The following is a 26,331-nucleotide window of genomic DNA, read 5'->3' on the forward strand; positions in this document are numbered from 1 at the left end:
TTGGTGTGAAGCAAGCTATGGTCACCTTGTAAATCTTAGTCAGGCAGACTCAAATGGGTATAGATGATATATGAATAAAACATAAAGATAAAGATAGAGATACTTATGTATATCATTGGTGAGAACTTCAGATAAGCGTATGAAGATACTTTCCCTTCCGTCTCTCTGCTTTCCTACTGTCTTCATCCAATCCTTCTTACTCCTTTCCATGGCAAGCTTATGCAAGGGTTTCACCGTTGTCAGTGGCTACCTCCCATCCTCTCATTAGAAATGTTCAACGCACCCTGTCACGGCACGGCTATCCATCTGTCGGTTCTCAATCAGGCCAGAATAGAATCCAATGATTCTTTTGCGTCTGTCACTAACGCCCCGCCTTCAGGAGTTTGAAGCACGTCACAGTCATTCAATCATTGAATCCTACTCAGAATACCACAGACAAGGTTAGACCTTCCGGATTCTCTTGAATGCTGCCATCAGTTCTTGCCTATACCACGAAGACTCTGATCTCACGGAATGGCTGGCTCGTTTGTCAGGCGAGCACTCGGTTGTCAGGCGATCAACCATGCATCGTGTATCAGGAATCCAAGAGATATTCACCCAATCTAAGGTAGAACGGAGGTGGTTGTCAGTCACACGTTCATAGGTGAGAATGATGATGAGTGTCATGGATCATCACATTCATCAAGTTGAAGAACAAGTGATATCTTGGACAAAGAACAAGCGGAATTGAATAGAAGAACAATAGTAATTGCATTAATACTCGAGGTACAGCAGAGCTCCACACCTTAATCTATGGTGTGTAGAAACTCCACCGTTGAAAATACATAAGAACAAGAGTGATCATTGGCTTCGGTCCCAGAGAGGGAACCAGAAGAACCAAGATCTGATCTAAGAACTAGATGTCCAAAGATGAAAAATATAATAGTAAAAGGTCCTACTTATAGGGAACTAGTAGCTTAAGAATTACAAAGATGAGTAAATGACATAAAAATCCACTTCCAGGCCCACTTGGTGTGTGCTTGGGCTGAGCAATGAAGCATTTTTCGTGTAGAGACTCTTCTTGGAGTTAAACGCCAGCTTTTATGCCAGTTTGGGCGTTTAACTCCCATTTTGGTGCCAGTTCCGGCGTTTAACGCTGGGAATTCTGAAGGTGACTTTGAACGCCGGTTTGGGCCATCAAATCTTGGGCAAAGTATGAACTATCATATATTGCTGGAAAGCCCAGGATGTCTACTTTCCAACGCCGTTGAGACCGCGCCAATTAGGCTTCTGTAGCTCCAGAAAATCCACTTCGAGTGTAGGGAGGTCAGAATCCAACAGCATCTGCAGTCCTTTTCAGTCTCTGAATCAGATTTTTGCTCAGGTCCCTCAATTTCAGCCAGAAAATACCTGAAATCACAGAAAAACACACAAACTCATAGTAAAGTCTAGAAAAGTGAATTTTAATTAAAAACTAATAAAAATATACTAAAAACTAACTAAATCATACTAAAAACATACTAAAAACAATGCCAAAAGCGTACAAATTATCCGCTCATCACAACACCAAACTTAAATTGTTGCTTGTCCCCAAGCAACTGAAAATCAAATAAGATAAAAAGAAGAGAATATGCAATGAATTCCAAAAACATCTATGAAGATCAGTATTAATTAGATGAGCGGGGCTTTTAGCTTTTTGCCTCTGAACAGTTTTGGCATCTCACTCTATCCTTTGAAATTCAGAATGATTGGCTTCTTTAGGAATTCAGAATCCAGATAGTGTCATTGATTCTCCTAGTTAAGTATGATGATTCTTGAACACAGCTACTTTATGAGTCTTGGCCGTGGCCCAAAGCACTCTGTTTTCCAGTATTACCACCGGATACATACATGCCACAGACACATAATTGGGTGAACCTTTTCAGATTGTGACTCAGCTTTGCTAAAGTCCCCAATTAGAGGTGTCCAGGATTCTTAAGCACACTCTTTTTGCCTTGGATCACAACTTTATTTCTTTCTTTTTCTTTTTCTCTTTTTTTTTTTCATTTTTTTTTGTATTCACTGCTTTTTCTTGCTTCAAGAATCATTTTTATGATTTTTCAGATCCTCAGTAACATGTCTCCTTTTTCATCATTCTTTCAAGAGCCAACATTCATGAACCACAAATTCAAAAGACATATGCACTGTTTAAGCATACATTCAGAAAACAAAAGTGTTGCCTCCACATCAAAATAATTAATCTGCTATAAAATTCAAAATTCATGCAATTCTTCTCTTTTTCAATTAAGAACATTTGTTTATTTAAGAAAGGTGATGGATTCATAGGACATTCATAACTTTAAGGCATAGACACTAAGACACTAATGATCATAAGACACAAACATGGACAAACATAAAGCATAAATTTTCGAAAAACAAGAAAATAAAGAACAAGGAGATTAAAGAACGGGTCCACCTTAGTGATGGCGGCTTGTCCTTCCTCTTGAAGGCCTTATGGAGTGCTTGAGCTCCTCAATGTCTCTTCCTTGTCTTTGTTGCTCCTCTCTCATGATTCTTTGATCTTCTCTAATTTCATGGAGGAGAATGGAATGTTCTTGGTGCTCCACTCTTAGTTGTCCCATGTTGGAACTCAACTCTCCTAGGGAGGTGTTAATTTGCTCCCAATAGTCTTGTGGAGGAAAGTGCATCCCTTGAGGTATCTCAGGGATCTCATGATGAGAGGGGTCTCTTGTTTGCTCCATCCTTTTCTTAGTGATGGGCTTGTCCTCATCAATGGGGATGTCTCCCTCTATGTCAACTCCAACTGAATAACAGAGGTGACAAATGAGATGAGGAAAGGCTAACCTTGCCAAGGTAGAGGACTTGTCCGCCACCTTATAAAGTTCTTGGGCTATAACCTCATGAACTTCCACTTCTTCTCCTATCATGATGCTATGGATCATGATGGCCCGGTCTAGAGTAACTTCGGACCGGTTGCTAGTGGGAATGATTGAGCGTTGGATAAACTCCAACCATCCTCTAGCCACGGGTTTGAGGTCATGCCTTCTTAATTGAACCGGCTTCCCTCTTGAATCTCTCTTCCATTGGGCGCCCTCTTCACAAATGTCAGTGAGGACTTGGTCCAACCTTTGATCAAAGTTGACCCTTCTAGTGTAAGGATGTTCATCTCCTTGCATCATAGGCAAGTTGAATGCCAACCTCACATTTTTCGGACTAAAATCCAAGTATTTCCCCCGAACCATAGTAAGCCAATTCTTTGGATCCGGGTTCACACTTTGATCATGGTTCTTGGTGATCCATGCATTGGCATAGAACTCTTGAACCATTAAGATTCCGACTTGTTGAATGGGGTTGGTAAGAACTTCCCAACCTCTTCTTCGGATCTCATGTCGGATCTCCGGATATTCACTCTTTTTGAGTGAAAAAGGGACCTCGGAGATCACCTTCTTCAAGGCCACAACTTCATAGAAGTGGTCTTGATGCACCCTTGAGATGAATCTCTCCATCTCCCATGACTCAGAGGTGGAAGCTTTTGCCTTCCCTTTCCTCTTTCTAGAGGTTTCTCCGGCCTTGGATGCCATAAATGGTTATGGAAAAACAAAAAGCAATGCTTTTACTACACCAAACTTAAAAGGTTTGCTCGTCCTCGAGCAAAATAAGAAAGAAGAGAGTAGAAGAAGAAGAAATGAGGAAGAAGGGAATGGCTTTGTGTTAGGCCAAAGAGGGGGAGAAGTGGTGTTTAGGTTGTGTGAAAATGAAGGGGTGAAGAAGGGTTTATATAGGAGAGGAGGGGCTTATGGTTCGGCCATGTATGGGTGGGTTTGGGAGGGAATGTGGTTTGAATTTGAAGGGTGAGGTAGGTGGGGTTTTATGAAGGGTGGATGTGAGTGGTGAAGAGAAAGATGGGATTTGATAGGTGAAGGGTTTTTGGGGAAGAGGTATTGAGGTGATTGGTGAATGGGTGAAGAAGAAGAGAGAGAGTGGTGGGGTTGGTGGGGATCCTGTGGGGTCCACAGATCCTGAGGTGTCAAGGAAAAGTCATCCCTGCACCAAATGGCATGCAAAAACATGTTTTGTGCCAAATCTGGCGTTAAACGCCGGGCTGGTGCCCATTTCTGGCGTTTAATGCCAGGTTCTTGCCCTTTTCTGGCGTTTAACGCCAGTCTGGTGCCCCTTTCTGGCGTTAAACGCCCAGAATGGTGCCAGACTGGGCGTTAAACGCCCAACTGCTAGCCTTACTGGCGTTTAAACGCCAGTAGGTTCTTCCTCCAGGGTGTGCTGTTTTTCTTCCTGTTTTTCATTCTGTTTTTGCTTTTTCAATTGATTTTGTGACTTCTTATGATCATCAACCTACAAAAAAATAAAATAACAAAAGAAAATAGATAAAATATAACATTGGGTTGCCTCCCAACAAGCGCTTCTTTAATGTCAGTAGCTTGACAGTGGGCTCTCATGGAGCCTCACATTTTCTCAGAGCAATGTTGGAACCTCCCAACACCAAACTTAGAGTTTGAATGTGGGGGTTCAACACCAAACTTAGAGTTTGGTTGTGGCCTCCCAACACCAAACTTAGAGTTTGACTGTGGGGGCTCTGTTTGACTCTGATTTGAGGGAAGCTCTTCATGCTTCCTCTCCATGGTGACAGAGGGATATCCTTGAGCCTTAAACACAAAGGATTCTTCATTCACTTGAATGATCAGTTCACCTCTATCAACATCAAACACAGCCTTTGCTGTGGCTAGGAAGGGTCTGCCAAGGATGATAGATTCATCCATGCATTTCCCAGTCTCTAGGACTATGAAATCAGTAGGGATGTAATGGTCTTCAACTTTTACCAGAATATCCTCTACAAGTCCATAAGCTTGTTTTCTTGAGTTGTCTGCCATCTCTAGTGAGATTCTTGCAGCTTGTACCTCAAAGATCCCTAGCTTCTCCATTACAGAGAGAGGCATGAGGTTTACACTTGACCCTAAGTCACACAGAGCCTTCTTGAAGGTCATGGTGCCTATGGTACAAGGTATGGAAAACTTCCCAGGATCTTGTCTCTTTTGAGGTAATTTCTGCCTAGACAAGTCATCCAGTTCTTTGGTGAGCAAAAGAGGTTCATCCTCCCAAATCTCATTTCCAAATAACTTGTCATTTAGCTTCATGATTGCTCCAAGGTATTTAGCAACTTGCTCTTCAGTGACATACTCATCCTCTTCAGAGGAAGAATACTCATCAGAGCTCATGAAAGGCAGAAGTAAGTCCAATGGAATCTCTATGGTCTCATTTTGAGCCTCAGATTCCCATGGTTCCTCATTAGGGAACTCATTGGAGGTCAGTGCACGCCCATTGAGGTCTTCCTCAGTGGCGTTCACTTCCTCTCCCTCCTCTCCAAATTCGGCCATGTTGATGGCCTTGCACTCTCCTTTTGGATTTTCTTCTGTATTGCTTGGGAGAGTACTAGGAGGGAGTTCAGTAACTTTCTTGCTCAGCTGTCCCACTTGTGCCTCCAAATTCCTAATCGATGACCTTGTTTCAGTCATGAATCTTTGAGTGGTTTTGATTAGATCAGAGACCATGGTTGCTAAGTCAGATTGGTTCTGCTTAGAATTCTCTGTCTGTTGCTGAGAAGATGATGGAAAAGGCTTGCCATTGCTAAACCTGTTTCTTCCACCATTATTGTTGTTGGAACCTTGTTGAGGTCTCTCTTGATTCTTCCATGAGAAATTTGGATGATTTCTCCATGAAGAATTATAGGTGTTTCCGTAGGGTTCTCCTAGGTAATTCACCTCTTCCATTGAAGGGTTCTCAGGATCATAAGCTTCTTCTTCAGATGAAGCATCCTTAGTACTGTTTGGTGCATTTTGCATTCCAGACAGACTTTGAGAAATCAAATTGACTTGCTGAGTCAATATTTTGTTCTGAGCCAATATGGCATTCAGAGTATCAATCTCAAGAACTCCTTTCTTCTGATTAGTCCTATTGTTCACAGGATTCCTTTCAGAAGTGTACATGAATTGGTTATTTGCAACCATTTCAATTAGCTCTTGAGCTTCTGTAGGCGTCTTCTTTAGATGAAGAGATCCTCCAGCCGAGCTATCCAAAGACATCTTGGACAGTTCAGAAAGACCATCATAGAAAATACCTATGATGCTCCATTCAGAAAGCATGTCAGATGGACATTTTCTGATCAATTGTTTGTATCTTTCCCAAGCTTCATAGAGGGATTCTCCTTCCTTCTGTCTGAAGGTTTGGACTTCCACTCTAAGCTTACTCAATTTTTGAGGTGGAAAGAACTTTGCCAAGAAGGCATTGACTAGCTTTTCCCATGAGTCCAGGCTTTCTTTAGGTTGTGAGTCCAACCATGTCCTAGCTCTGTCTCTTACAGCAAAAGGGAATAGCATAAGTCTGTAGACCTCAGGGTCAACCCCGTTAGTCTTGACAGTGTCACAGATTTGCAAGAACTCAGCTAAAAACTGATGAGGATCTTCCAATGGAAGTCCATGGAACTTGCAATTCTGTTGCATTAGAGAAACTAATTGAGGCTTAAGCTCAAAGTTGTTTGCTCCAATGGCAGGGATAGAGATGCTTCTCCCATAGAAGTCGGGAGTAGGTGCAGTAAAGTCACCCAGCACCTTCCTTGCATTGTTGTTGTTGTTGTTGTTTTCGGCTGCCATGGTTTCTTCTTCTTTGAAGATTTCTGTCAGGTCCTCTACAGAGAGTTGTGCCTTAGCTTCTCTTAGCTTTTGCTTCAAGGTCCTTTCAGGTTCAGGGTCAGCTTCAACAAGAATGCCTTTGTCATTGTTACTGCTCATATGAAAGAGAAGAGAACAAGAAAATATGGAATCCTTGATGCCAAGGCATCTTAGGCTAGTTTCACTAGCATTTTTCTGTTAGTTTTAGTTGTTGTATGCATTTTCTTGAGCTTAAAGTAACCAAGAATGGTTAAATGAACAACAAAGCAATGAACCATCCAAACAATATGATTTTGATGCAAATTCCATGAGTTTTTAGTTATATTACTTGAATGCTATGAATGGATGATTTCTCATGAAATTTTGCAAGACTTTGATGCAATTGTTTGGATGATTTCAGGGAAGAAGAGGCTAGGCAAGGAAGCAACAAAATCAATAAAGGAAGCTTGAATATCAAATGTGGAGTTTAAGCTCCAGTTTAAGCCTAGACTGGAGCTTAAACGCCAGAATCATGAGAAAGGAGGAAATGCTGTAACTGGCGTTTAACCTCCAGTTTAACCTTAAACTGGAAGTTAAACGCCAGAAGGAGAAAGGCACTAAGAAGCATTTCCACGTTTAACCTCCAGTTTAACCTTAAACTGGAGGTTAAACGCCAGAATGAGAATTGAACCAAAGGAGCATTTCCACGTTTAAGCTCCAGTTTAACCTTAAACTGGAGCTTAAACGTGTTCGACACTTTTTCTCACCAAGGAGCAATTCCACGTTTAACCTCCAGTTTAACCTTAAACTGGAGGTTAAACGCCAGAAGCAAGAGAGGCACCAGGAGCATTTCCACGTTTAACCTCCAGTTTAACCTTAAACTGGAGGTTAAACGTGTTCGACTATTTCTCTCCTCCAGGGTTGCTTTCTCATTTTCCACGTTTAACCTCCAGTTTAACCTTAAACTGGAGGTTAAACGTGTTCGACCCAATTGCTCCTCCAGGGTTGTTTTCTTCATTTCCACGTTTAAGCTTCAGTTTAACCTTAAACTGAAGCTTAAACGTGTTCGACATTTTACACCCCTGGGTTGCTTTCTTCCAATTCCACGTTTAAGTTTCAGTTTAACCTTAAACTGAAACTTAAACTTCAACTTAAACGCCACCTTTTGAAAGGGTTTCTGGGCCAAATATATTGAAGTTTAAGTTAGCATTTGAGCACAGATATTAACTTAAACGTATTATGGTATGAAACCCAATTGAATATCATGGTTTATGGGATTGGGCCGGAAGAATTGATGAGTCTGGAACTTCAATTTGTTGAGTCTTGTGTCATTACTTGTTTATCACTAAGTTTGCTCAATGAATGTTACAGAATTGGATCACAGCCTCATCAGGATTATGGATCATAAACCCAAAGCAAAAGGAAATCAAGAGAAAGCCTCAAAGCCCAAGAAACTCAACAGAAGCTCAATTTAGAAAGTGTATAAATAGGATAGAAGTGAAGTTAGTTGGCACTTTGGACAGGAGGGAACTTTTTGATCATTTGCTAGTTTTCATACTCTTTGTAATTGAATTTAGAGCTATGACTCACTAAACCCCTTTCATTGGGTTAGGGAGCTCTATTGTAATTCAATGAATCAATAATAGTTTTATCTTCTTCTTCAATCTTTTCTCTTGAATTTTGTTAGAAAGCTTCTCGATCTAATTTCATTGGGTAGTTGTCTTGGGAAAGAAACTACCCATAATTGGAATCCTTCGGAACCTTGGGAAAGGAATGATGGATTCATGCTAGAGAAGCTTTCTCACAGTGAATTGGATTGGGGTTTGGATGGATATTGTGACATGTAATCCTACCAAATTGTGGTCCATGAAACAGTGTGGTATAATCAGTGATCGAGCATCATCTCTTCTTATGAACATTTAAACCAAGGGATTGGGAATTTGTTTGTTTTTAGAGAGAATTGGTGAGCCAAGGAATTGGGATCCAATCATATAAGATTGCCAAGCAAGATTCAATGAATGCATTGGTTGAGGAAGAGATGAAAATGTTTAGATTCGGCGATTTCAATATCTCCTGACCCCAATGAATTCCCCATCTCTGATCTATCCTTTTCTATTTACATTCTGCAATTTCAATTCATGCAATCACCCCAATTCCCTTTTACTTTCAGCAATTTACTTTCTCGCACCTTAATTCTCGCAATTTAAGTTTATGCAATTTCAATTCCTTGCAATTTACATTTCCTGCCACATTTACTTATATACAAATTCACATCCAAAAGTTGATTTCGCTCAACTAAACAAACTTTTAATTCGAATTGCTCATTCAACCAATCCTTGTGGGATTCGACCTCACTCTATTGTGAGTTTTTACTTGACGATAATCGGTGCACTTGCCGGAAGGAATTTTGCCGTTCGTGCAATTTCCTAAAATCGTAGCTGTCAAGTTCATAGCTAGCATCAAGTTTATGGCGCCGTTGCCGGGGATTGGTTTTCGATTGACAATTCTCCAATTGGAAGTTAACTAGATTGAGCAATTTTTCTTTTCTTTTGTTAATAGTTTTTGTTTCAGTTTATTACTGCTAATTTCTGCAAATTTTAATTTGTTTTCTTTGCTTATTCACTTGTTAGCATACTAACCACTAGCTGTTTGTGATATTGCCTCACTATGGAATTTCCACTATCTTTGGATGAGTATTGTTTGAGACTGAGCACATTGCAAAAAAGAAAGGAGTATCCATCATCTTTTGGTCAATCAAAATTCATGAGAAACTCTCCACCACCACAGAATGATTCATGTTATTATGCTCATGGTGGGTGGGAGTATCAGGAACAGAAAACGGGGTACTTCCCAGAGCCACAAAATGGTCCATGTTTTGGTGAATTTGATCACTACTCAAGTTGTGGCTGGGAAGATCAAAACCAAAGAGATTTCACTTATTCACACCCCATTCATCAAGAGCCATCACCTCTGAATTATCCAACCTCACCTCCTAGTTTTACATATCCAAATTCTTCATCACTTGAGCATTTCTCAGCACAAAATTCCTTCTCAAATTCGTACAATTCATTTCACTATCCACAAGACTCATTCCATTACACACAAGAGTCATACCACTACCAACACTCCAACCAAAGACTCTATCAGCCCACACAAAACACATACTCCCAGCCACCATATCACAGCCAAGATAATCAACCTCATCAACCCAATCCGAACCAATCACTTCATGATCAGTTAACCAGGATAGAAGGAATGCTTGCAACTATGGGCAGAGATGTGGCCGATTTGAAAGGCTTTAAGGAAGAAGTGATATCCAACTTACAAAATCAAGGTGCGGCCATTCAAAAGCTAGAAGCACAAATTGGATATCTATCAAAGCAAATCCCTACCCACAATTCTTCTAGTGATACCATGGCAAACCCAAGGGAGGAATCAGAAGAACAAGAAAGGGAGAAAGTCAATCAAGGGAGATCACACTCCAATGAAACAGAGAGTTGCAAAGAGGAAGGGTTCATTGAACCACAAATTCAGGAAGCTTTTGATGAACAAGATACTCCAACTGTCCAACAACAACCAAGTTCTGAGATCAAGGATGTGAAGGCAGTAGAAACAAGCACCAAAATGAGGATTGTGACCGAGAAACAAAGGACCATATCCATGAAGAAGAGAAGGTCGAAGAACAATCCAACTCCTGAGCCAACAAGCAAGTTCACTCAAGCCAATCACAAGGGAAAGCTTGCTGGAAAGAGGCATTCACAACAAGGGGCACTAACTAGCTCCTTTATCCACTTGAAGTCATTCCTCTTAACAAACTGGAGGAAGAGGAAGAAAGTCAGGAACAGCATGTCAAGCGAATGACAGTAAACGAGCGCTTGTTGGGAGGCAACCCAACCAAAGGTAGTTTTTCTTTTCTAGTTATTTCAATAAAAGAGTTAAGTAGATTTATCTGTATTGCAAGGAGCTAAGTTTGGTGTTGCACACCAAAACAATTCAAGGGTGAAGGTGAGATTCTAAGTTTGGTGTTCCACCAAAAACTTCATTAAAAGCACATTTCTACCTCAGCATGACTAGTCACTAGCTCCAACCAATCAGGAAAACTACTTAAACAATAGTTTAATTTCTAGTTCATAGTTTCTTTTTCTAGTTCATAGTTATTTTCTTAATAAAAGCACATGAGGTTTTCTGCATATGATCCAAATTGCTGCATATGGCAAGGAACTAAGTTTGGTGTTCACACACCAATCTAAGTTCAGAGGCCTACAAACATACATGCATGCTAACCAATTCTCAAAGTGCTTGAGGAACAAACAACTTCTAATAGCTTTGCAGGAAGACAATCAATCTCATGGAAGGAATATACATCATCATCAAAGAGAACACCAAGGCTAGGAAGGATGATGAACAACAAAGAAGATGCTAAAAGGTTGTATTGTCACTTAATTGCTTGTACTTTGAATTGCTGATATTGGAAGTTTGCATGCACCCCTGCTTTAAGTTTGAGTCATTGCAGTTTTTGTTTGTCTGTTTGTTTAATTTCCAAATAAGTGATAGTCTAAGTGTCTGGATGAACTTCACCTTCTTAAACAAATGCTTGCCATGCTTGTTCTGTTTCCAAAAATAAAAGAAATGTTTGAACAAAAGTAACTCAATTCCATTTGGTAAGAAATCAAATAAGATTAAGTGGTGGTATGCATGTTTGATTGAATAGTCAGCTCACTAAGAAATAAAGTTAGAATTGTCACTTTTAGTGGAAATTAGGATGCTGTCTATGGATCTTGGTAAATAAATGTCCTTGGCCAAGGGAAAGAAAGAAAAAAAAAAGCCAATGAAAAAAGGCAACCAAAAAAGCAAAAAAAAAAATTGAGAAAATAAGCTAGGCACCAATGGTTTGAACTTCTGAGACAAATGCCTGTGGTGTTTATGTATTAAGGATCTGCTTGGATGAATAGGTTCTGTGGAGTGTTTCAACACTTGGTAACTTGGGTTAACTAACCCGGGATTATCAACCAAAAGTCCATTATCAAGAGCAACCTAAATACAAAACATTTAGTCACACAAAGAGGTGCTGGGCACCAATGTCTCAAGAAGAAATGTGAACTAAAATGCCTGTAGTGGATATGTGTAATGCACTGATAAGAAAAAGAAAATGCCAAAGGCTTGTGCAACACATGACACTGAGCAAACAAGGAGCAAAAGAGCTCTAAGAAAAAGAAAAACAAAGAAAGGAAAAAGTGCCAAGGACATAAGAATAACAAGAGGCCATAGCAGTGTTTGATGGATGCAATGGAAAAGTGATAATCCTACCTGATAAGAATGAAAAAGTGATGCTGCAACTTTCTGCATAAAACCCTTCTGATGAACTTCAAATGCTTGCTAATATAGCCAATGTAATTGCTTTCTGTTTCATACTTTCTTCTCAAATAACTCATGACTTGCTTAGGGACAAGCAAGTATTAAGTTTGGTGTTGTGATGCCAAGGCATCTTAGGCTAGTTTCACTAGCATTTTTCTGTTAGTTTTAGTTGTTGTATGCATTTTCTTGAGCTTAAAGTAACCAAGAATGGTTAAATGAACAACAAAGCAATGAACCATCCAAACAATATGATTTTGATGCAAATTCCATGAGTTTTTAGTTATATTACTTGAATGCTATGAATGGATGATTTCTCATGAAATTTTGCAAGACTTTGATGCAATTGTTTGGATGATTTCAGGGAAGAAGAGGCTAGGCAAGGAAGCAACAAAATCAATAAAGGAAGCTTGAATATCAAATGTGGAGTTTAAGCTCCAGTTTAAGCCTAGACTGGAGCTTAAACGCCAGAATCATGAGAAAGGAGGAAATGCTGTAACTGGCGTTTAACCTCCAGTTTAACCTTAAACTGGAAGTTAAACGCCAGAAGGAGAAAGGCACTAAGAAGCATTTCCACGTTTAACCTCCAGTTTAACCTTAAACTGGAGGTTAAACGCCAGAATGAGAATTGAACCAAAGGAGCATTTCCACGTTTAAGCTCCAGTTTAACCTTAAACTGGAGCTTAAACGTGTTCGACACTTTTTCTCACCAAGGAGCAATTCCACGTTTAACCTCCAGTTTAACCTTAAACTGGAGGTTAAACGCCAGAAGCAAGAGAGGCACCAGGAGCATTTCCACGTTTAACCTCCAGTTTAACCTTAAACTGGAGGTTAAACGTGTTCGACCCAATTGCTCCTCCAGGGTTGTTTTCTTTATTTCCACGTTTAAGCTTCAGTTTAACCTTAAACTGAAGCTTAAACGTGTTCGACATTTTACACCCCTGGGTTGCTTTCTTCCAATTCCACGTTTAAGTTTCAGTTTAACCTTAAACTGAAACTTAAACTTCAACTTAAACGCCACCTTTTGAAAGGGTTTCTGGGCCAAATATATTGAAGTTTAAGTTAGCATTTGAGCACAGATATTAACTTAAACGTATTATGGTATGAAACCCAATTGAATATCATGGTTTATGGGATTGAGCCGGAAGAATTGATGAGTCTGGAACTTCAATTTGTTGAGTCTTGTGTCATTACTTGTTTATCACTAAGTTTGCTCAATGAATGTTACAGAATTGGATCACAGCCTCATCAGGATTATGGATCATAAACCCAAAGCAAAAGGAAATCAAGAGAAAGCCTCAAAGCCCAAGAAACTCAACAGAAGCTCAATTTAGAAAGTGTATAAATAGGATAGAAGTGAAGTTAGTTGGCACTTTGGACAGGAGGGAACTTTTTGATCATTTGCTAGTTTTCATACTCTTTGTAATTGAATTCAGAGCTATGACTCACTAAACCCCTTTCATTGGATTAGGGAGCTCTATTGTAATTCAATGAATCAATAATAGTTTTATCTTCCTCTTCAATCTTTTCTCTTGAATTTTGTTAGAAAGCTTCTCGATCTAATTCCATTGGGTAGTTGTCTTGGGAAAGAAACTACCCATAATTGGAATCCTTCGGAACCTTGGGAAAGGAATGATGGATACATGCTAGAGAAGCTTTCTCACAGTGAATTGGATTGGGGTTTGGATGGATATTGTGACATGTAATCCTACCAAATTGTGGTCCATGAAACTGTGTGGTATAATCAGTGATCGAGCATCATCTCTTCTTATGAACATTTAAACCAAGGGATTGGGAATTTGTTTGTTTTTAAAGAGAATTGGTGAGCCAAGGAATTGGGATCCAATCATATAAGATTGCCAAGCAAGATTCAATGAATGCATTGGTTGAGGAAGAGATGAAAATGTTTAGATTCGGCGATTTCAATATCTCCTGACCCCAATGAATTCCCCATCTCTGATCTATCCTTTTCTATTTACATTCTGCAATTTCAATTCATGCAATCACCCCAATTCCCTTTTACTTTCAGCAATTTACTTTCTCGCACCTTAATTCTCGCAATTTAAGTTTATGCAATTTCAATTCCTTGCAATTTACGTTTCCTGCCACATTTACTTTATACAAATTCACATCCAAAAGTTGATTTCGCTCAACTAAACAAACTTTTAATTCGAATTGCTCATTCAACCAATCCTTGTGGGATTCGACCTCACTCTATTGTGAGTTTTTACTTGACGATAATCGGTGCACTTGCCGGAAGGAATTTTGCCGTTCGTGCAATTTCCTAAAATCGTAGCTATCAAGTTCATAGCTAGCATCAATCCTCTATGTCACAGTATAGAGATTCCTTGGGGTGTCAGAGGAACAGAAAAATAGAAGGAGGAAGTAGAGAATTCGAACTTAGTGAGATAGAGTTCGAATTGTGCATTGAGGAGGAGTGTTACTCCATAAATGGAAGGATGTGGGAAGAGAGGAAGAAATTTTCGAAAATCAAGTGAAATATTTTGAAAACATTTTTGAAAAACTTTAATTAATTTTCGAAAATCAAGAGTGGGAAAGAAATCAAGTAATTTTTGAAAAAGATTTTGAAATTAGAAATAAAAAAGATATGATTAAAAACTGTTTTGAAAAAGATGTGATTAAAAAGATATGATAAAAAATTATGCTTTTAAAAAGATATGATTGAAAAGATATGATTTGAAAACAATTTTAAAAAGATTTGATTTTAAAAATTAATGACTTGCCTAACAAGAAAAGATATGATTCAAACATTAAACCTTTCTCAACAGAAAAGGCAACATACTTAAAATGTTCAATCAAATCATTAATTGTTAGTAAGTATCTTTGAAAAAGGAAAGAAATTGATTTTGAAAACATTTGATTGAAAAGATATGATTTGATTTTGAAAAACTTTGAAAACTTGAAAAAAATTGATTTTGAAAACAAAATCCTCCCCCTTGTGCCATCCTGGCGTTAAACGCCCAGAATGGTGCACATTCTGGCGTTTAACGCCCAATGCACTACCTTTTTGGGCGTTAAACGCCCAACCAGGCACCCTGGCTGGCGTTTAAACGCCAGTCTGTCCTTCTTCACTGGGCGTTTTGAACGCCCAGCTTTTTCTGTGTAATTCCTCTGCTGCATGTTCTGAATCTTCAGTTCCCTGTACTATTGACTTGAAAATAGAACCAAGATCAATTAAACAATGCATGCAAGACACCAAACTTAAAATTAGACACTAGACTCAAACAAGAAACATAAAATCATTTTGGTTTTTATGATTTTTATAAATTTTTTTTGTGCTTTTTCGAAAATTATATGAAAATAGAAAATAAAGGTTTCAGAATTCTCAATTTGAATTCCAGAAATCATTGCAATGCTAGTCTAAGACTCCGGTCCAGGAATTAGACATGGCTTCACAGCCAGCCAAGCTTCCAAAGAAAGCTTCGGTCCAAAACACTAGACATGGCCAATGGCCAGCCAAGCCTTAGCAGATCATTGCTCCAATAGCAAGATTGATAGGAATCAACAAGCTCTTGTGATGATCAGTTGAAACCTCGGTCCAATAAGATTAGACATGGCTTCACAGCCAGCCAGACTTCAACAAGTCATCATGAAACTCTAGAACTCATTCTTAAGAACTCTGAAAAAAAATACCTAATCTAAGCAACAAGATGAACCGTCAGTTGTCCAAACTCAAACAATCCCCGGCAACGGCGCCAAAAACTTGGTGCGCGAAATCGTGATCACTACAACTTCGCACAACTAACCAGCAAGTGCACTGGGTCGTCCAAGTAATAAACCTTACGCGAGTAAGGGTCGATCCCACGGAGATTGTTGGTATGAAGCAAGCTATGGTCACCTTGTAAATCTTAGTCAGGCAGACTCAAATGGGTATAGATGATATATGAATAAAACATAAAGATAAAGATAGAGATACTTATGTATATCATTGGTGAGAACTTCAGATAAGCGTATGAAGATACTTTCCCTTCCGTCTCTCTGCTTTCCTACTGTCTTCATCCAATCCTTCTTACTCCTTTCCATGGCAAGCTTATGCAAGGGTTTCACCGTTGTCAGTGGCTACCTCCCATCCTCTCATTAGAAATGTTCAACGCACCCTGTCACGGCACGGCTATCCATCTGTCGGTTCTCAAGCAGGCCGGAATAGAATCCAGTGATTCTTTTGCGTCTGTCACTAACGCCCCGCCTTCAGGAGTTTGAAGCACGTCACAGTCATTCAATCATTGAATCCTACTCAGAATACCACAGACAAGGTTAGACCTTCCGGATTCTCTTGAATGCTGCCATCAGTTCTTGCCTATACCACGAAGACTCTGATCTCACAGAATGGCTGGCTCGTTTGTCAGGCGAGCACTCGGTTGTCAGGCGATCAACCATGCATCGTGTATCAGGAATCCAAGAGATATTCACCCAATCTAAGGTAGAACGGAGGTGGTTGTTAGTCACACGTTCATAGGTGAGAATGATGATGAGTGTCACGGATCATCACATTCATCAAGTTGAAGAACAAGTGATATCTTGGACAAAGAACAAGCGGAATTGAATAGAAGAACAATAGTAATTGCATTAATACTCGAGGTACAGCAGAGCTCCACACCTTAATCTATGGTGTGTAGAAACTCCACCGTTGAAAATACATAAGAACAAGAGTGATCATTGGCTTCGGTCCCAGAGAGGGAACCAGAAGAACCAAGATCTGATCTAAGAACTAGATGTCCAAAGATGAAAAATATAATAGTAAAAGGTCCTACTTATAGGGAACTAGTAGCTTAAGAATTACAAAGATGAGTAAATGACATAAAAATCCACTTCCGGGCCCACTTGGTGTGTGCTTGGGCTGAGCAATGAAGCATTTTTCGTGTAGAGACTCTTCTTGGAGTTAAACGCCAGCTTTTATGCCAGTTTGGGCGTTTAACTCCCATTTTGGTGCCAGTTCCGGCGTTTAACGCTGGGAATTCTGAAGGTGACTTTGAACGCCGGTTTGGGCCATCAAATCTTGGGCAAAGTATGGACTATCATATATTGCTGGAAAGCCCAGGATGTCTACTTTCCAACGCCGTTGAGAGCGCGCCAATTGGGCTTCTGTAGCTCCAGAAAATCCACTTCGAGTGCAGGGAGGTCAGAATCCAACAGCATCTGCAGTCCTTTTCAGTCTCTGAATCAGATTTTTGCTCAGGTCCCTCAATTTCAGCCAGAAAATACCTGAAGTCACAGAAAAACACATAAACTCATAGTAAAGTCTAGAAAAGTGAATTTTAATTAAAAACTAATAAAAATATACTAAAAACTAACTAAATCATACTAAAAACATACTAAAAACAATGCCAAAAAGCGTACAAATTATCCGCTCATCAATTACCTTGGTCCAATCCTTGCCTCCTAAATCTGAAATCACTTAGCAAACATATCAAGGCATCTAATAGAATCAAGGAGAATTAAATTTAGCTATTTTAAGACCTAAAAAGCATGTTTTCACTCTTAAGCACAATTAAGGGAGAAGTTATAAAACCATGCTATTTCATTGAATAAATATGGGTAAAAGGTGATAAAATCCCCTAAGATCAATACAAGATAAACCCTACAAATGGGGTTCATCAATGACCCTAAGCATCTTATTTTCCAGTATTACCACCGGATACATAAATGCCACAAACACATAACTGGGTGAACCTTTTCAGATTGTGACTCAGCTTTGCTAAAGTCCCCAGTTAGAGGTGTCCAGAGTTCTTAAGCACACTCTTTTTGCTTTGGATCATGACTTTAACCACTCAGTCTCAAGCTTTTCACTTGGACCTTCATGACACAAGCACATAGTTAGGGACAGCTTGATTTAGCCGCTTAGGCCAGGATTTTATTCCTTTGGGCCCTCCTATCCATTAATGCTCAAAGCATTGGATCCTTTTTACCCTTGCCTTTTAGTTTAAAGGGCTATTGGCTTTTTCTTCTTGCTTTTTCTTTTTCTTTCTTTTTCTTTTTCACCATTTTTTTCTTTTTTTCGCAAGCTTTGTTTTTCACTGCTTTTTCTTGCTCTAAGAATCAATTTTATGATTTTTCAGATTATCAATAACATTTCTCTTTTTTCATTATTCTTTCAAGAGCCAATAATTTTAATATTCATAAACTTCACTATAAAAAATATGCACTGTTCAAGTATTCATTCAGAAAGCAAAAAGTATTGTCACCACATCAAAATAATTAAACTAATTTTTAAGATAAATTTCGAAGTTATGCACTTCTTGTTCTTTTGTAATTAAAAGCATTTTTCATTTGAGAAAGGTGAAGGATTCATAGAATTATTCATAGCTTTAAGACATAGATACTAGACACTAATGATCATGTAATAAAGACACAAACATAGACAAGACATAAAGCATAAAAATCGAAAAATAGAAAATAAAATAAACAAGGAGATTAAAGAATGGGTACACCTTAGTGATGGTGGCTAGTTCTTCCTCTTGAAGGTCCTTTGGAGTGTTTGAGCTCCTCTATGACTCAGAGTTGGAAGCAGCTGCTTTTCCTTTCCTCTTCCTAGAGGTTTCTCCAGCCTTAGGTGTTATTAATGGTTATGGAAAACAAAAAGCTGAGCTTTTCCACACCAAACTTAAAAGCTTTGCTCGTCCTCGAGCAAAAGAAGAAAGAAAGATTAGAGGAAGAAGAGATGGAGGAGATGGAGTTGTGTGAGTGCGTGGGTTTTATGGAAAATAGTGGATGGATGTGAGTGGTGAAGAGATAATGGAGAAGATGGTAGGATTTGATAGGTGTTTGGGGAAGGGTGTTATGGAAGGGTGTGAAGAGGAGAGAGAGAGTTGGGGTAGGTGGGGATCTTGTGGGGCCCACAGATCTTGAGGTGTCAAGGAATTCTCATCCCTGCACCTTTCTGGCATCTAAACGCCTTCTGGGTGCCTTATCTGGCGTTAAACGCCAGTCTGCTACCCATTTCTGGCGTTAAACGCCAGTCTGTCTGCCAGTTCTGGCGTTTAACGCCTAGAATGCTGCCAGGATGGGCGTTAAATGCCCATTCTGCTATCCTTACTGGCATTTAAATGCCAGTAGGCCTGTCCTCCTGGGTGTGCTATTGTTGATGCTGTTTTTGATTCTGCTCTAATTATGTAGCTATTTTTGTGACTCCACATGATCATCAACCTAAAGAAAACATAGACATAGATAAATAAAATTGGGTTGCCTCCCAATAAGCTCTTCTTTAATGTCAATAGCTTGACAAGACTGAGCTTTAATCTAGTCTCAGTCTTGAGCATTCTTGCTCAACATTGCCTTTAAGATAATACTTGATTCTCTATCCATTAATAATGAACTTTTTGTCAGAGTCAATATCCTGAAGCTCTACATATCCATATGGTGACACACTTGTAATCACATATGGTCCCTTCCACCGGGATTTCAATTTCCCAGGAAACAATCTGAGCCTAGAGTTAAACAGCAGAACCTTCTGTCCTGGCTTAAAGACTCTAGATGACAGCTTCTTATCATGTAACCTTTTTGCTTTCTCCTCGTAAATTTTTGCATTTTGAAAGCATTGAGTCTGAACTCCTCTAGCTCATTCAACTGGAGTAATCTTTTCTCTCCAGCTACCTTAGCATCAAGGTTTAGGAACCTGGTTGCCCAGTAGGCCTTATGTTCCAATTCCACTGGCAAATGGTACGCCTTGCCATACATAAGCTGGTATGGAGAGGTCCCTATAGGAGTATTAAATGCTGTTCTGTATGCCCACAGAGCATCATACAAGCTTTTTGCCCAATCCCTTCTACGGGCACTTACAGTCCATTCCAGGATTCGTTTTAGTTCTCTATTTGAGACTTCAGCCTGCCCATTTGTATGTGGATGATACGGAGTCGCCACCTTGTGGTTAATTCCATATCGGACCAAAGCAGATTCAAGCTATTTATTGCAGAAATGAGTGCCTCCATCACTGATCAGTATTCTAGGAACACCAAATCTGCTGAAGATATGTTTCTGGAGGAACTTCAGCATTGTCTTAGTATCATTAGTGGGTGTTGCAATTGCCTCTACCTACTTGGATACATAGTCTACTGCCACCAGAATGTAAGTGTTTGAGTATGATGGTGGGAAAGGTCCCATGAAGTCAATACCCCATACATCAAACAATTCAATCTCTAAGATACTTTATTGAGGCATGGCATAACTGTAAGGCAGATTACCAGCTCTCTGGCAACTATCACAGTTACGCACAAACTCTCGGGAGTCTCTATAGAGAGTAGGCCAGTAGAAGCCACATTGGAGGACCTTAGTGGCTGTTTGCTCACCTCCGAAATGTCCTCCATATTGCGATCCATGGCAATGCCATAGGATCTTCTACGCCTCTTCTCTAGGTACACATCTACGGATTATTCTGTCTGTACATCTTTTAAAGAGATATGGTTCATCCCACAAGTAGTACTTTGCATCAGAAATCAATTTCTTTGATTGCTGTTTACTGTACTCTTTGGGTATGAATCTCATAGCTTTATAGTTTCAATGTCTACAAACCATGGTACTTCCTGAATGGCAAAGAGTTACTCATCCGGAAAGGTTTCAGAGATCTTAGTATGAGGGAGGGACGCTCCTGCTACTGGTTTTATCCGGGATAGGTGATCAGCTACTTGGTTCTCTGTCCCTTTTCTGTCTCTTATTTCTATATCAAACTCTTGCAGAAGCAATACCCATCTTATAAGTCTGGGTTTTGAATCCTGCTTTGTGAGGAGATATTTAAGAGCAACATGGTCAGTGTACACAATCACTTTTGATCCTACTAAATAAGATCTGAACTTGTCAATGGCATAAACCACTGCAAGCAACTTCTTTTCTGTGGTTGTGTAATTCTTCTGTGCGTCATTCAAAACACGACTAGCATAATAAATGACGTGCAGAAGTTTGTTATGCCTTTATCCCAATACTGCACCAATGGCATGGTCACTAGCATCACACATTAGTTCAAATGGTAATGTCTAGTCTGGTGCAGAAATTACTGGTGCTGTGACTAGCTTAGCTTTCAGAGTCTCAAACGCCTGCAGGCACTCTGTGTTAAAGACAAAGGGTGTATCAGCAGCTAGAAGATTGCTCAGAGGTTTTGCAATTTTTGAAAAATCCTTTATAAATCTCCTATAGAATCCTGCATGTCCCAGAAAGCTTCTAATTGCCTTAACATTGGTAGGTGGTGGTAATTTTTCAATTACCTCTACCTTGGTTTGATCTACCTCTATTCCCTTGTTTGAAATTTTGTGCCCAAGGACAATTCCTTCAGTCACCATGAAGTGATATTTCTCCCAGTTTAAAACCAGGTTAGTCTCTTGGCACCTTTTCAGAACAAGTGCTAAATGGTCAAGACAGGAGCTGAATGAGTCTCCAAATACTGAGAAGTCATCCATGAAGACTTCTAGAAATTTCTCTACCATATCAGAGAAAATAGAGAGCATGCACCTCTGAAAGGTTGCAGGTGCATTGCATAGACCAAAAGGTATCCTTCTGTAGGCAAATACTCCAGATGGAAATGTGAATGCCGTTTTCTCTTGGTCCTGGGGATCCACTGCAATTTGGTTGTAACCTGAGTAGCCATCCAAAAAGCAGTAGTAATCATGACCTGCTAATCTCTCTAGCATCTGGTGTATGAATGGTAAAGGAAAATGTTCCTATCTGGTGGTTGTATTGAGTCTTCTGTAGTCAATACATATACGCCACCCTATAACTGTTCTTGTGAGAACCAGTTCGTTCTACTCATTATGAATCACTGTCATGCCTCCCTTCTTTGGGACGACTTGGACAGGGCTCACCCAGGGGCTATCAGAAATAGGATAAATAATCCCAGTCTCTAGTAATTTAGTGACCTCTTTCTGCACCATTTCCTTCATGGCTGGATTCAGCCGCCTCTGTGGTTGAACCATTGGCTTAGCATCATCCTCGAATAGGATCTTGTGCATGCATCTGGCTGGGCTAATGCCCTTAAGATCACTTATGGACCACCCAAGAGCTGTCTTGTGCGTCCTTAGCACTTGAATTAATGCTTTCTCTTCATGTGGCTCTAAAGTAGAGCTTATGATTACTGGAAAAGTGTTATTCTCTCCCAGAAATACGTATTTCAGGGATGGTGGTAGTGGTTTGAGCTCGGGTTTAGGAGGCTTCTCCTCTTCCTGAGGAGTTTTCAAAGGTTCTTCTGTTTTCTCTGGTTCCTCCAGATCAGGCTGAATATCTTTAAAGATGTCTTCTAGCTCTGATTCGAGACTCTCAATCATATTGATCTCTTCCACTAGGGAGTCAATAATATCAACACTCATGCAGTCACTTGATGTGTCTGGATGCTGCATAGCTTTGACAGCATTAAACTTGAACTTATCCTCATTGACTCTCAGGGTCACCTCCCTTTTTTGGACGTCAATGAGAGTTCGTCTAGTTGCTAGGAAAGGTCTTCCTAGAATGAGAGTTACACTCTTGTGCTCCTCCATTTCCAGTACTACAAAGTCAGTGGGAAAGGAAAATGGCCCAACCTTGACAATCATATCCTCAATTACACCTGATAAAAATTTAATGGAGCCATCAGTAAGTTGGAGACATATTCTAGTTGGTTTGACTTCTTCAGTCAAACCAAGCTTTTTGATAGTGGATGCAGGGATTAGGTTGATACTTGCCCCAAGATCACATAGAGCTGTCTCGGTACAAGCACCCTCTAATGTGCATGGTATCATAAAGCTTCCAGGATCTTTAAGCTTCTCTGGTAAGCTTTTCAGAATGACTGCACTGCATTCTTTAGTGAGAAAAACTTTTTCAGTTTTTCTCCAATCATTCTTATGACTTAAGATTTCTTTCATGAACTTAGCATAAGAGGATATTTGCTCAAGTGCCTCTGCAAACGGAATCTTTATTTCAAGAGTCCTGAGATAGTCTGCAAAGTGGGCAAATTGTTTATCCTATTTCGCATGGTGGAGTTTTTTAGGATAAGGCATCTTAGCTTTGTATTCTTCAACCTTAGTTGCTGCAGGTTTATGTCCTATATAAGTGGTTGGAGATGCCTACTTAAGGGAGCTGTTATCAGCACTTGTAGGTGTCTGACCCCTTGCTGGTGTTTGAACGCCAAAACTAGCAGCTGAATGGGCATTTAACGCCAGGTTGCTGCCCTTTTCTGGCGTTTGAATGCCAGAACTGACAGCTGAATGGGCGTTTAATGCCAGATTACTGCCATTTTCTGGCGTTTGAACACCAGAATCATTCCTCTCCGGGCTCTTACTGTCCTCAGAGGGATTTTGGGCAGTGAATTGGTCATCCTCTGTCAGGTGTTCCTTTATTGGCTTTCTGCTGCTTTGAGTTGAGATATTCAATGTCTTTCCACTTCTTAGTTCAACAGCTTGGAACTCTTCTATTATTTGTTTAGATAACTACTGTCTGTCTGATCCAATTGTGCCTCCATGTTTTTGTTAGCATTTTTAGTATCTTGTAACATTTCTTTGAATTCTGCTAACTATTTTATTAGAAGGAGTAATTGCTGGTTGAGTTCAGCAACCTGTTCTGGAGGATTAAGTTCAGTAGGTACTGTTTTAGCTTCTTCTTTCATGGAAGATTCACTATTTAAATACAGATGCCGATTTCTAGCAACTGTATCAATGAGCTCTTGAGCCTCTTCAATTGTCTTTCTCATGTGTATAGATATACCAGCTGAGTGGTCTAGAGATGTCTGGGTTTTTTCTGTAAGCCCGTAGTAGAAGATGTCTAACTGCACCCATTCTGAAAACATTTCAGAGGGGCATTTCCTTAGCATCTCTCTGTACCTCTCCCAAGCATCATAAAGAGATTCATTATCCTCTTGTTTAAAGCCTTGGATGTCCAACCTTAATTGTGTCATCCTTTTTGGAGGAAAATATTGATTCAGAAATTTGTCTGACAACTGTTTCCATGTTCTTATGCTGGCCTTGGGTTGGTTATTCAACCACCTCTTAGCTTGATCTTTTACAGCAAATAGAAACAGCAATAATTTGTAGACATCCTGATCCACTTTCTTATCACGTACTGTGTCAGTAATTTGTAAGAACTGTGCCAGAAACTTTGTAGGTTCTTCCTGTGGAAGACCAAAATACTGGCAATTTTGCTGCACCATGATAATGAGCTAAGGATTTAACTCAAAGCTGCTGGCTCTGATGGAGGGTATACAGATACTACTTCCATATGAAGCAGTAGTGGGGTTAGCATATGACCCCAGAGTCCTTCTGGACTATTCATTTCCACTTAGGTCCATGATGGAGAAAAGGAGATGATGTGGATTGTAAAAAAAATTTATTCATTTATTTATTTTTTTAAAATACCAAAATTAAAATAAAATAAAGTAAAATAAATGAGAAATTGAATGTGGTTCAAAAATTAGAAAAAAATAAAATAAAAGGAAATTGAAAACTAAAAAATTAATTAATTAAAAAGATTTTGAAAAATTTTGTAAAATATTTTTGAAAAATAGAGAGAGAGAGAGAGAGAGAAAGTGGTTAAGAAGTTTTGAAAAAGATATGTATTAAAACTGAAGATATTTGTAAGAAAATAAATAAGAGAAAAAATTTGAAAAAGATATGATTTTTGAAATCTTGACAACTAAGATATGATAAGATAACATTTTGAAATTGAGATCTGAAATTTTTATTAAAAATTTTGAAATTTTTGCTTAAAATTAGTTAGGGAGATATTTTTTTATTTTTTAATTTTAATGAGGAAAGAGAAAAACACACAAAAGACACAAGACTTAAAAATTTTTAAGTCTAATGCTCCTTGTTTTCGAAAATTTGGAGGGAAAATACCAAGGAATACCAAACTTAAAAATTTTAAGATCAAAATACAAAAAAGACTCAAGAACACTTTGAAGACTCACAAGAACAACAAGAACCAAAATTCAAAGACTCAAGAACATGAAAAGAACACCAAACTTAAAATTTTTGGAAAACTAAAAAAATTTTTAGAAAATTAAAGAAAAATAACAAGAGAACTACAAACTTAAAAGTTTGACACGAAATTTAATCAAAGAAAAATTATTTTTGAAAAAGTTTTGAAAGGAAAATACCAAAAAATAAAAAATTACTGTAATTAATAAATATTAAAACTCAAAGAAGTACCAAGTTACCAAGAACATAAACACAACGCTCTAGCCAACTGAGTTAGAAATTTAATGTGTTTTTGAAAAGGTATTTAATATATATTTGAATGCTGATAATTTAAAAATGCACAAGAAAAATAAGGAAAGACACAGAACAAGAAAAACTAAAGATCAAATAAGGAAAACAAACAAGAAAACCTTGAATGTCAAGATGAACACCAAGAACAAATTTTGAATTTTTTTTTAAGAAAATAAAAACACAATGGACACCAAACTTAAAACATGAAACTAAACTCTAGGAAAAATTAAAGAGTAACAAAGAAAAATAAGATTTTTGAAAGATTTTTGAAAAGACAATAGAAGATACAATTTTAGTGACTCTAAACAAATAAAAATAAAATTTTTCCTAATCTAAGTAACAAGATAAACCTTCAGTTGTCTAAACTCGAACATCCCCGGCAACGGCGCCAAAAACTTGGTGCACGAAATTTTCAATCACACTTTGCAACTCCGCACAACTAACCAGCAAGTGCACTAGGTCGTCCAAGTAATACCTTACGTGAGTAATGGTCGATCCCATGGAGATTGCCGGCTTGAAGCAAGCTATGGTTATCTTATTATTCTTAGTCAGGATATCAATAATAATTTTTAGTTTTATTTGTAAAAAAATAAAAGAGCATGGAATAAACAATACTTGTTATGCAGTAATGGAGAACAGGTTGAGGTTTCGGAGATGCTTTGCCCTCTAAATCTCTGTTTTCCTACTGCCTTTTTCTTCAAACATGCAAGGCTCCTTCCATGGCAAGCTGTATGTTGGTGGATCACCGTTGTCAATGGCTACCATCCGTCCTCTCAGTGAAAATGGTCCATGTACATGGCTAATCATCTGTCGGTCCTCACTTGTGTTGGAATAAGATCCATTGATTCTTTTGCACATTGTCACTACGCCTAACAATTGTGAGTCTGAAGCTCGTCACAGTCATCCCTTCCCAGATCCTACTCGGAATACCACAGACAAGGTTTAGACTTTCCGGATCTCAGAAATGCTGCCAATTAATTCTAGCCTCTACCAGGAAGGTTCTGATCTCACAGAATTGAACGCTTTGTTGTCAGGAAAGATAATCAAACTCGTGAATCAGGAGCCCAAGAGATACACACTCAAGCTTTTACAGGTAGAACGGAAGTGGTTGTCTGGCATGTGTTCATAAGTTGAGAATCTCATCACATTGAAGTACGAGTGAATAT

The 26,331-nt window shown here is 39.0% G+C and overlaps 1 protein-coding gene and 1 non-coding gene across 2 annotated transcripts in view; both read left to right on the forward strand.

Annotated features, from left to right (window-relative positions):
* LOC130974956 (uncharacterized) overlaps positions 1–26,331 on the forward strand; it is a 39,364-nt gene that overhangs the window by 10,329 nt on the left and 2,704 nt on the right. The gene's annotated exons all lie outside the window — the stretch shown is intronic.
* On the forward strand, positions 6,133–6,236 carry LOC130978443 (small nucleolar RNA R71). The gene has a single exon (XR_009086086.1). It is a non-coding gene; the product is annotated as a small nucleolar RNA R71 (small nucleolar RNA).

The sequence above is a fragment of the Arachis stenosperma genome, chromosome 4, assembly GCF_014773155.1.
Source record: "Arachis stenosperma cultivar V10309 chromosome 4, arast.V10309.gnm1.PFL2, whole genome shotgun sequence".
In the NCBI taxonomy this organism is placed as follows: domain Eukaryota; kingdom Viridiplantae; phylum Streptophyta; class Magnoliopsida; order Fabales; family Fabaceae; genus Arachis; species Arachis stenosperma.